The sequence below is a fragment of the Podarcis vaucheri genome, assembly GCF_965113315.1.
Source record: "Podarcis vaucheri genome assembly, chromosome: 9".
Classification (NCBI taxonomy): Eukaryota; Metazoa; Chordata; class Lepidosauria; order Squamata; family Lacertidae; genus Podarcis; species Podarcis vaucheri.
The window spans coordinates 52369059-52381254 of NC_138767.1; the positions used below are offsets into that span (position 1 = coordinate 52369059).

The 12196-nt window shown below is 43.1% G+C and overlaps 1 protein-coding gene and 1 long non-coding RNA gene across 4 annotated transcripts in view; one reads left to right on the forward strand and one right to left on the reverse strand.

The window, feature by feature from the left end:
* The window catches only part of HELT (helt bHLH transcription factor), a 131487-nt gene that overhangs the window by 76135 nt on the left and 43156 nt on the right, over positions 1 to 12196 (forward strand). The gene's annotated exons all lie outside the window — the stretch shown is intronic.
* Positions 1 to 12196, reverse strand: part of LOC309540790 — a 40515-nt gene that overhangs the window by 4865 nt on the left and 23454 nt on the right. Inside the window, exon 3 of one of the 2 annotated variants that reach the window (XR_014223497.1) lies at positions 11946 to 12150. The exons of the other annotated variant lie outside the window; for it this stretch is intronic. This is a non-coding gene — a long non-coding RNA (uncharacterized lncRNA). Of the gene's footprint in view, positions 1 to 11945; positions 12151 to 12196 lie in introns of those variants that run through there. 2 annotated transcript variants of the gene reach the window in all.

Genomic DNA, 12196 nt, shown 5'->3' on the forward strand with positions numbered 1-12196 from the left:
CCCCAAAATTCGGCACTGTCTGCCTCTTGCTTTCCATTCTACGTCATAGTTGAGGCGCCCCTGCAGCGCTCTCAAGGCTCTATACCTGAACCGGTCATGCTCCCCTAAATCCACCTCTGCCAGGAGACAGGAGTTTCCCAGAGCAATGCAGACTTACTCGATCCGTGCAATTTTCCTAAGGGTGCTCAGAAGGAATGTGCCATTTATAGTCTTTAATTAGTCTTTCCAATCCCTGAGCTAATGATGATTATCAGTAGTCATAAATTCCTGGCTGTCCTTTCTATTATGAAAATAATACATGGAATTTAAAGAACTTTTTGTGGCCATGTAGCTTCCTATTGTATAATGCTTTGTTGACACAGAACAGGTTAAGAAAAACACTTGCCCTGATTGAGCCGGTGTACTGCAGCCATGGGTGGGGAACCTCAGGTCTGGGGGACAATTGTGACCTTCTTGACCTCTCCATCTGTCCCTTGGGGCTCTCCCTAGGCCACGCTCCTCATGGGAACTACTTTGTGTGTGTGTGGGGGGGTTTAGGGCTGCCTGGTGCTTGTCTAGATGAAGGATGGAGTGGGGGGAGTGTGTGTGTGTGCAGAGGGTGTGTACCTGCTGTACAGAGGTAAACATTACATTCCTTGCTCTGCTCACTTTTCCCTCGGGCCCTGATCACCACTGAATGCGGCCCCCAAAAGTTTGCCCAGAAGGGGATGAAAAAGCTTCCCCATCCTTGCTTTAGAAGTTAAGAGATCCAGAGCCAGATTTCCCTAGTTCAATGTCACCTCAGCCATTAACAACAAACTGGGTGGCATTGAGCAAGTCATCCTTTCTAAGCCTCGTCTCTTTCACTGCCATGTGGAGGAAAAGACAGCTCTATCCCCCCCTCAGCCCATTTTTTTTCCTACCTGGGAGATTATTGAGATGTGTGAGTACTTTGTGTGCTCAGAAAGCAGTATACTGCATAACTAAGTAGATGGGACAGATCCATAATCAGGATCTATTGCATCTTTTTTATTTTCCTTTTAAGGTTAAAACTTAGAAAAGGGAAGCAGATTTGGGCCATGATGCTGGCAGAGATGTCAACCTCCCATGTCACTAATTCTACTTCAGAAATTCAGGTTTCCACTGCTGAAGCAAGTTAAAAATCCCTGTCACCAAAATTAGCCCACTAGAGGGCTTACTTTGGCCCACTTCACCACCACCAGAGGTGGCAGGGCAGGCAGGGCACCAGTGGGAATGCCATCTTGGGGGCTTCCGGCACCTGAGGTGGAGGCCTTACACCACCTAATGGCTGGGTCGGTTCTGTTTATGACAAACTACTTCCTGCAGCAACTTTTCTTTCTTTATACTGATGCTGAGTGCATTCATATACATTCAGAAGCATTTAAAGCCATAGTTTCCTTTGAAAATCCTAGGAACTATAGTTTGCACCTCCTTGAGGTACATTCCCTGCACCCTGAACAAACTATAGTTCCCACGATTCTTTGGGGCAAGTCATGTGCTTTAAATGTATGGTGGGCAGGCAGTTTGAGCATTATTGAATGGGTAGATGAAGAACAAAGTGCCCTGTTAGTAATGATTTAGAACCTGAACAAACTGGATACAAACTCTAAAGTTGTGGAACTCCATCCCCACAGAACTGTGTCTGGCAAAAGATGCACCTCTTGACACTTGAGATGTATATTTTAGGACCCACCTTATTTTGGGGATTAAATTGTTTTTATATTGTGTTTTAATTGTTGTAACCCACCCAGGGACCTTAGAATGCTGGGTAGGTAAAATGATGATGATGCAAATCTTGGTATTTAACAACTTGACTTTAACTGACTTGTGTAAGTTGTGAGGCACTCTGTTAAAGCTGAGGGGAACTATCTTCTGTGGTGAATGGAAGGTCTCCCTGAGCAACACAGAAGCTGTGGTTGCCCTACTCTGACGTTTGTGGTGAATGACACAGGCTTTCTTTTGGTAACTGCTCATTTTCACTAGGATCATATGGGCCATCACTTTTTTTTTGTCAGCTGTCAACAAGAGAAAAACCCGTAACTTTGTGTATACCATGCACTTATTCATTAATGCTGGAAAATTCTGTCGATGAGCATCGTCAACTACTCTTGCCTACCTAGAGAGTCAAGCCCTCCACCTGTAACCTGGTAAGGGAGGTAGGCAAGCCAGGAGACTCTATGTCAGGCCTGGAGGTCTGACAACCCTAAGCCAGAACCAATGTCAAACAGAGTCAGCTCATTCTAGTTTTGTCCCTTTCCTCTCCCTTGCTGGGTTCTGCAGGGAATAAGGAAAGAAGTGAAAGTCAGTGCTGGTTGTTAGTAAGAGGGCAGGTGGGTGGGGGCTGGCTGAAGCCAAACTGGGTGCCCCATTCCCCCTAATGGTGGAACAACCTCTACTGGATGTGAGGGCCTTTTCTGTAACTTTCTGCTGGTGCTTGCCCCTCTCCTTAGCTTTTACTGTCCACAATTTAGTTAGCTTATTGTTTATTATTTATATTTACAGTCCATCCTTCACTAGAGACCATGGGTGGGCTTGTGGCCTTTCCATTATTTTTGGTATTTTAAGGTGACTCTACTTTAAATTTTCTGTGCCATTGCTTCTTAGTTTGTTGTTGTTGTTGATGATGATGATGTTGTTGTTGTTGTGTGTATTTGGCTTTTAAATTATTTTAGTTGTTTTGTGGTTGGTTGTTTTAGTGTATTTTGAACGTTGTTAGCTACCCTGAGAACTACCTTGGCAAGTGGAAACTAAGGCAAGGTATAAATAAATAAGGCTGTCCAGGGACGTGAAAGAATGGCAGTGGAATGCCACTCTAAAGCCAACTGTATGTAAGCAGAAAACTTGCCTGTACTTATCACTTGCAACAGAAACTCAGCGAACAACAACATATTAGGAGCAGGTGCAAGGAGACCTGATAGGGATGCAAGTGGCCAGCCTAAACATGTGGTTAGAATCCTTAAATTCCAATAAACATCTGATTGGAGGAAACCAAACAGAAAGGTTTTGAGGAATTGTTCAGATAAACAACTGACAAGATAATAAACTGAGACATTTCTATGGTGGCCAGGCAAAAATATATTATTCTGGTGCGGGTGTCCGATTGTGCTTGGAGCAAATATAGATGTGAAACTGAAAGCTCTGTGCTCATTCCCCACAGGAAAGAAAATAGAGATGGTAGTGTGCAGGTTATTTGGTGGGACACTATATAAACAATTAAATTTATTGGTTGTTCAGCTTTAAAAAATAAACAAGAACGCCACCTTCTTTTCAGGCTTCCACTATATACCCCACAAAGATGAGGGCCCCCAATATATTGGTTCAAGGTTAGGAACAAAGAGAGTTGCATTTGTCAGCTGTTCGCCTATGGCCTTCAAGGTGGTGGATTCTTCCCAGAATTCTCTGAGTCCCTTGGAAGGTGGTGAACTCTTCTTCACTGCTGATTTTTACACAGAGGTTGGATGGCCATACGTCACAGAAGCTTTCCTTGCGTTTGCTTATTTTTCTCAGTTCTCAATTAAGTGATTCTGCAGTTCTCTCCCTTCCCTGGAATCATGCATCTCTTTCTCTTTCATTCATGTGTTTCTCAAGATCAAGCACTGTAATATTCTTTTCCAGACAAGTTACAAAATTTCAGTCTCTCTGGGTGAAAGAGTCTACTGGAGCATGAGTGCTCACAACACTTGTATTTCACCAACTGCCATCTTGTGACCTTTCTGAAGCCAAGACTTTTTGCTGACTGAGGTGAGGAACAAGATGGCCGACCCTCCCTATTCCTTGTACAGAAGCCAACTGGGCTGGCAGTTGAAACTTGCCCAACACGCAGCAGTGATAGTAAGAAAAAGGGGGAAATAGGCTCCACTGATCCTACCACCCTCCACTGGTATAGGTGCCAATATCATGTTGAATTTCTGACATATTAGGAAACCTTCTTATGCTAGAACTCCTAATCAAAAATTGGCAACTTGTTTAAACATTTAAAGAATATTATAAAACGTTTATTGAATATGTGGGAAATAATTGCTCAGTTCAATACCTATGATATTCTACACAACTGGGGCCTCAGGTCCCTGAAGGAACGCTTGCTCCTACATGAATCTGCCCATATACTATGGTCTCTGGTTGATGGTCTCCTCTGAGTGCTCTTTGTGTCAGAGGTGAGGCAACTGGCAACTGGGAGAGAGGATACTTTTGGTTTTTGCTCTTATCTCTGATACCCTTTCCCTAGGGAAGCTCACTTGTGCACACATCAATTTGATCTTTCTGGTACCTTTTTATTTTTTCCAACTTAGGCCTGTTTTTTTTTGTCTGAACCTGTGCTCAGCTGAGCTGATAAAGCCCCACTTCCAGAATCGCCCTCCAACGTGATTAACGACCTGAGCCTTTGATGAGGCTCCAGGCACATTCCCATTCAGCAGAGAATCAAAACAGCACACGGAAGTGATGAGATTTATGGCTACATCGCTATGAGTTTTATTACTAAGCTACATAGACAGAAAATATATCATCCTCTCTCTGAGAGCAGAGAGCAACTGAAACAAACAAAGGGACAGGAAACCAGTAACGTCACATCCGTCTCCTGTCTTCCGTGAGACTTCCAACAGCATGGAATGTCTCTGGAATGTAAACAGAGTCTTGTGACTCTAAGCAGCTGCATAGTGGCAAACAGAAACTAACATTTTTAAGTTGCTTTCAACTTCTGTTGATGTTTTGATTGGTTTTAATTTGTAAGTTGCCCTCAAAGCTAATGTTGAAGGGCAGTATACACATTTCTTTTTGGGATCTGATGACGACAATGGCTCCTAATGGCCACTACTATATCTAGCTTCTGCAAGCCAATAGATATCCACTTGTGTTTTGATCAATGTGTCTTAAGACCCGATGCCACAGAATAGTCCAGTACATCAGCTTCTGTGTGCTAGAATGACACTTCTGACCATCTACAAAGTGATTTTCTCTGTTCCTGATGAGAGAGTACAGCCAGTCATGTGGTCTGAACTGGGAACAGTACAGGGGTTTCCAGATCAAATTATGGACCTTTCAGTTTAAGCCAGTTTTTTCATGTCAAATACTGCCTAAAGATAAAGGACTACAACATGTCATGTACATTGCTATTTAGAATGATTGATTCAGAGGTTGCAAAACTATTATCAGATGGGAGCCTACATGTCATAATCAGCAAATTCTTAGTGCATTAAGTTGAATAGCAGGATTATTTGGCTTTGTAAAAGCAGAAAATATGTGCAATTTTAGATCGCCTTGAGAATTAACTATATATGACAGCAACAGCAAGGTAGCTTCGCTATTACTTTGGGAGAAATGCACGCTCAACAGTTCTATTTCTAGATGAGCCAATAATGTGCTATGGAAACTGGAAAAGTCACTTGGGGAGCATTTTTAGGTATTGGATAATTTTAATAGTTTTAATTGCTCTTCATATCTATTTGCCTATGGTTCCCCTCTGTTTACTCATCTATAAAGTGTACCCATTGGAAAACAATCAGAAGCGATATCTACTTACAAAGATTTTATTTTTATTCTTTTAACTATTCCTAAGGGTAATTTATTAGGAATCTGTCGCCATTTTCAAAGCATTGATGAAGCTGCTAGCATGGGGTGGGGGTCTGGATGTGGCAGTGGCCACGGGATAGGGTAATAATTATTGCCCTTGTGCTCTTTTTATTATCAAAATCCTGCCAAACTGCTAATAGCCTCATGGGTGGCAGGGAAAACATAGGCACAATATTGTCCCTTCGAACTGGAAGCTTCACAGCAGAGCTTGGGGTTGTGGTGGTATGTGGATTTCAATCTGGAAAAGAGAGAAAAGCTTGGACCTACGTTTCCCAACACTGCAGTTCTGGTCCAATTCCACGCCACTGACTACAGTACTGTTGAGCTTTGAAAAAGATGCTGAAACCCAAGACCTTCCATATCATTGAGGTTTGCTTGACATTTGCAACTCTTTGTGGTATAGTCCCAGATTGATCGACGGTGGCTCAGAACTAGTTGGCTAAAGGTAAAGGTAAAGGTAAAGGGACCCCTGACCTTAGGTCCAGTTGTGACCGACTCTTGGGTTGCGGCGCTCATCTCCTTTTATTGGCCAAGGGAGCCGGCGTACAGTTTCCAGGTCATGTGGCCAGCATGACTAAGCCTCTTCTGGCGAACCAGAGCAGCGCACGGAAACGCCGTTTACCTTCCCGCCGGAGCGGTACCTAATTATCTACTTGCACTTTGACATGCTTTCGAACTGCTAGGTTGGCAGGGGCAGGGACCAAGCAACGGGAGCTCACCCCGTCATGGGGATTTGAACTGCTGACCTTCTGATCAGCAAGTCCTAGGCTCTGTGGTTTAACCCACAGCGCCACCCGTGTCCCTTGGCTAAAGGTAACTTTGCACTAAAGACTTACATGGGCTTGAACCCAGTGCTTTTTTTCTGGGGTTACGCAGGGGTACGCATAACCCTAAACATTTTGTGAATCTACGTTGGGCTTCATTGAGGTGCAGTATTTCAATGAGTAGGAAAATGAGAGTACCCCTACACATTTTTTAAAGAAAAAAAGAACTGTTTGAACCAGTTAAACAGTTTTTGTTCTGCCCCCAAAGAACCCAGAGAATTATAGTTTGCGGGAACCTTTATAAGTGTTTGTAAAGAGAACTTTCTCCTTATTGCAGAACAGTATTTCCTATGGTCCTTTAACTGGGAAGGTATTGTAATTAAACTTGTTTAAAGCTGATTTTAAAGTGTAGTGCATCAAGAATACTTGTGCCTAGATACATTGTAGAATTTGTAGAACTTGAAGTCACAGAGCTGTGATGTTGCTAAAGTACTGTATGTAAACGGAGAAATGGAGTTGACTTTGATACATCAAAATATCAAACTGAGTCACGGTACACAGTAAGAGACAGAGTTGCTCAATTTTGACTTTCCTCTGTAAGTATACGTGGTCTGCAGTTACAAATTATGTTCACGTTCTCAGTAAGTAAGAATTCTGACATTGTGTCAACATGACTGAGGCAAAAGCACTTAGGGTCAGGATTAGATTTCCCAAGTGCCGCTGTCATGGCAGAATTTGAACTTGGACCCACTATTGATGCAATTTTGGGTGGTCTGCCCAGAGCACTCGGTAGGAATTGCTTCATGTTTCATGTGTGATATAGTGAGATCCTTGTGCACTTCACCAGGTACATATCACTCCCATTAACATTTCTAGGCAGGAATGAAATCAAGTCACACATTTTACAGACTTGTTTATAAAAGTGCACTCCCCCCCCCAGATCTTGGTCCAATCCAAATTAGTGATTATTCCTCGTACTGCTGCTTCTTCTTTCTTGCTTCAGGAGGCACACAACACATGCTCCACCCTGCAGTAATGCCGCCATTTCAGGCCCTTCATTCCCTGATTTTCAGATTGCTTTTATAATAGTTTGATTTTATTTATTGCATCATTTCTTCACCATGGATTTCCATGTGAATCAGCTGCATGCTATTATTTTGGTAGTGACTTCTCAATGTGCACCTGTGCTTAATCTGAATGCTCTTTTCTCCAAGCCTTCATTTTCCGTGGACTGGGGGAGGGGGAGGAATAGTTGCAGTCATGGAAGGATTGTGATTGTGGTCATCTCTTCTCAGGCGCTATTTCTGGGGGTGCAGCCTCCTCCCCGCCCCCATGCAAACAAACCAAGAGAGCAATCCCTGTCAATTGACTTGCATAATCGGAAAAGGAAAGTCTGAATCTCCAGACATAGATAATGATGGTGGAAATCTCAGCAAGTATTCTGTTCTCCGGGTGATACTTGTTGGGGTGTGGTGAAATTCCCCCAAACAGACTCTCACATGTTCTGGGGATGCAGAATCATCTGTCTATGCAGGTTAATTGAGAGCTCACTTTTAAAGCACATTCAATGCACATTCGAAGCAAATCCTGGGAACTATAGCAGGCTTCCTCAGCCTTGGCCCTCCAGATGTTTTTGGCCTACAACTCCCATGATCCCTAGCTAGCAGGAGCAGTGGTCAGGGATGATGGGAATTGTAGTCTCAAAACATCTGGAGGGCTGAGGTTGAGGAAGCTTGAACTATGGTTTGTTAAGATCACTGAAAATTGTATGTCTCGAGGGAAAACTACAGTTCCCATGATTTCTTGTGGGGAGTCATACGTGTTGAATATGCTTTGACTATATATTGTGGCTCTGCCCCAGCTTGCATTAGCTGTCTGTGTAGGTGCACATGCCTCTACCTAACGAAAAACCAAAACCAAACCACAGTGACCTTTCAAGCCCTGCCCTCTTCCCAAGTAGTTTCAATTAGTTACAGGGATGTTTGCCACAAAGCAGTGTGAGAAACAACAAGGGTGCAATTCACATGATGTAAGAACTTCCCACATTTTATTAAAAAAAAGAGATAGTGTTGTATTTTATACACCATGCCCCACCCGCCCGAGAGACAACTGCATGTGTGAAAAAAGAGCACTCCAGTAATGTCTTGAAAAACAAAAGGGACACCAGCAAGGATTGCCCTTTACAGTTTCTGTAACCTGCGCTAGAGCTGGAGCTAGACACATCAAAGAAGCATTTCTGTTAAACGTGTCGTAAACTTTGCATGAAAAACCAGATTGGCAAAAACAGAACTCCACAGCACCATCTGGTATCACAGTGCTATAATGTACAGTGGTACCTCAGGTTAAGTACTTAATTCATTCCTGAGGTCCGTACTTAACCTGAAACTGTTCTTAACCTGGAGCACCACTTTAGCTAATGGGGCCCCTGCTGCTGCTTCATTGCCGCTGCACGATTTCTGTTCTCATCCTGAAGCAAAGTTCTTAACCCAAGGTAATATTTCTGGGTTAGCAGAGTCTGTAACCTGAAGCGTATGTAACCTGAAGCATATGTAACCCGAGATACCACTGTATATATAACGCGCATAAAGCGCTTTTTCTTTGCCAATGTTGCTGAGTCCTCGGTCTGGGGAGAAATAGTGATTCAATCAAACAATTGGCACTTTTTGAACTTGCCATCTTTTTCTATTCCCCCTTCACTACAGCTAGCAAGGAAGAAGTGAGATAATTCCTTTGCCATTGGACTCGAATCCAGAAACTGTGAAAGCACAGAACACAGCTCTGAAAACACGTGAATATGTTGTCCCTACTCTGCATATTAAGGAATAGAGTATAAGGAAGCCAGTTCAAAAGGGTGAAATGCCTTCCTCACAAGCAGCTGTGAAAGGAGGAATTCAAAAGAAATAAGCATGGGGAAAGTGTGGAATGCAGCTAGGACCCAAACACTGTAGAGCATTTGGAAAATAATGTTTGAACTGTGGGAAGCATAATAATTTCAAAAGGTGTAGCTAAACCAGAGAAAGAAAGAAAAATCAGGTGCAGACTGTTGAAGATACTTTAGATGATACCGTATTTTTCCGTGTATAAGACGCCCCCTATTTTGGGGGACTCAAATTTAAGAAAATGGGGGGAGATGGCCCAGAGTTGTTGAGCTTTTTTGGGTGGCAAATGCAGAAAATCACTAACCCGAATGACATACGCTGACAATGGTTCGCTTTGCCAAAGAAGACAACATGCATCTGCCCGCTCACCAACAGCAAAGGGGAACTGCATGCCCAATTCCCAAAGCGACAGCTAATCCACAGCAACCCTAGCTGCAGCAACCGATCACCCAACCAATTACTGCAGCAGCAGCCAATCCAAACCAGCACTTGATTGAGCCACCAATCACCCACAAAATCGCCACTGACAAGCTCCTGCTTGTGACTGCAACCAATCACCCGTCCCCCCCCATGCACTATCAGTGTATAAGACGACCCCCATTTTTAAACATTATTTTAGAGTGAAAAAAACCTCATTTTATACACGGAAAAATATGGCAAGTTGTATGTTGATGGTAGTAGACTAGTGAAAGGGACTTGAGCTTCTCTGTGCAGGTGAATGAGACATCTATCCCATTTAAACAGGAACGGAACTCATCTGAAAAAGATTCTCCCAGTTTGTCAATAAGGCCAAAACAGAGAACAGCAGCTTGTTGTTCCTTATTGTACCCAAGAATATGACACCCATCTTGGGTCGCAACCTGTGAAAAACTAAATCTGGTAAAACACATCTTTGCATTGCAGGGCCATACTGTCCAAGGGTAAGGGCCACTCATAGCAGAATACCAGGACTTGTTTGTTGGATTAGGCTGCTTGACCAGGTGAAGACTCCATCCAGATTAATAATACAGTGCCTCCCAATGCAGGAAAGTGCCATTTGCTCTCCTACAAACTGAGCTAGATAGGATGGAGGACTTAGAAGTAATTAAGAAAACAGATGAACCAGCTGACTGGGTGAGTTCATTGGTACTTGCGGAGAAACATAATGCTCAGTTGTGCATATGCCTAGATCCAAGAGATCTCTTTTTTAAAAAAATAATTTTTATTAACCGACCAATCAAATCAAATCACATCACATAAATTCCGAATTACAAAGCCAAATTTTAAATTTTTTGTTGGGGGGACACATATTTCAAGTTCCGAAGGGGATTCCAATCATCTTCTTGCTGCTGCGTTAATATCCACAAATCTGTCAAAATAATGTTCATAATTCTATCCAGTCCTATCTTGCTGTTCTCACATCTCATCTTGTTCGTATATTTTTCTTTTTTTCTTTATGATCTCTTCTGACCGTTCGTCCAATCATCATGTCGAGATGGTTTCCATATACCATCACTTTCATAAATAAAAGCACTCTTTCCATCATCAGTCTCGCAAATCTGTCGCCTTCTTTAGTCCCTCTGAGGAGGCTCACCCACAATATGAAAACAGATCTATTCCTCCTCCCAGACATAAGTCTTTCGACAGAACTTGCCAAAATGGCGACGCTATTTTTTGCTGCGTCATTCCAAAGCTCTTATACTTTCCACGATTCCTTAAAACATGCTTTGGTTAGAAGATTATCTCCACACAGTCTTAAATCCTCAGCTTAAGTCATTTAAACGGCATTTCTGACTTGTGACTTGTGGGGGGGGGGGTGTTATTGGTTAATCACATAGAGAAAAGAAAGGAAAGTCCCCCCCCCATCCGGTCCCGTTGCTGAACATACCGAGCCTTGGTGTGTCTTCTCATGATTTATTCCTGTTCCTCCGACCCGTCTTGTTTCTCAGAGATCTCTTCGGTTAGCAGTCTTTACTCCCCATTCTTCCTTGAAATATGTGCATTAGCTTCCTCCTAATTGTTTCTTTTGAAGTTGCTTCAGCTAGAGGCGCGAATCAGAGACAGCGTCCAGGAGCGCCGAAGTCCGCACAAGGGCTTTCTGCCTAGTGCCCCCACCTCCTCAAATTCGGGGGTGGTATAGGGCACAGCAGGCAAGGGCAGTTCCCCACACACACTTGGGGGGCGGGGCGGGAGGCTGTTTACTCCCATCACAGCCTCTTAATTACCTCATGTGGGTCGGAGAGTTGTCATTGTCAGCCATCTTCCGATGCGCCCCTAATGGCCCCCCCCTTAGATCCAAGAGATCTCAACAAGGGAATTTTAAAAAAAGAAAAAAAATTACCAGCCAGAGAGGAGATAATGGCACAGTTTGCAAGTGCCTTTCTGCTGGTGCCTTGTTAGAAATAACAAAAAGGTATGTGGGATATTGTCAGAAGTTCCTGCCTCTGGCTTGCCTGATTTAGGCTATAGTCCTATGCCCAGTTTCCTGGAAGGAAGCCCCATTTACTTCTGAGTAAATTTACTTTTACTTTTGGGATTTACTTTTGAGTAGGATTGTGCTGTTAAACACCCAGTTTAACAGTCATTTGTGATTACTGAATTATGTCATTTCTGGAGATGGGTGGTGGCGGCGCTGCAGCCGGCAATACACCTCCTTGCCATGGGCACAAGGGAGCCTAGGTACACCTCTGCATTGAGTACTCCATTTTGACATTATAGATGTTTGCACCTATCATTTGGTATTGCATCTGCTCCCAAAATCAATCATAAAACAATACATATGCTCTATGTGCACATCACTGAGCTGGATATTTCAATTACTTTATAATTTATAATACCTTACTTTATAATTAAGGGAGAGCAATAATCAGTGGCCTTGCCAAATCCTGATTTCAGAAGATTCCTCAACATCTAATTGAGTGCTGCGGTCTTACAAAGTCCTTACCAGTCCTTCACTGATGCTGAAACGAGATATGCTCAGATTGAGAAAGAGTTACTTAGTATATT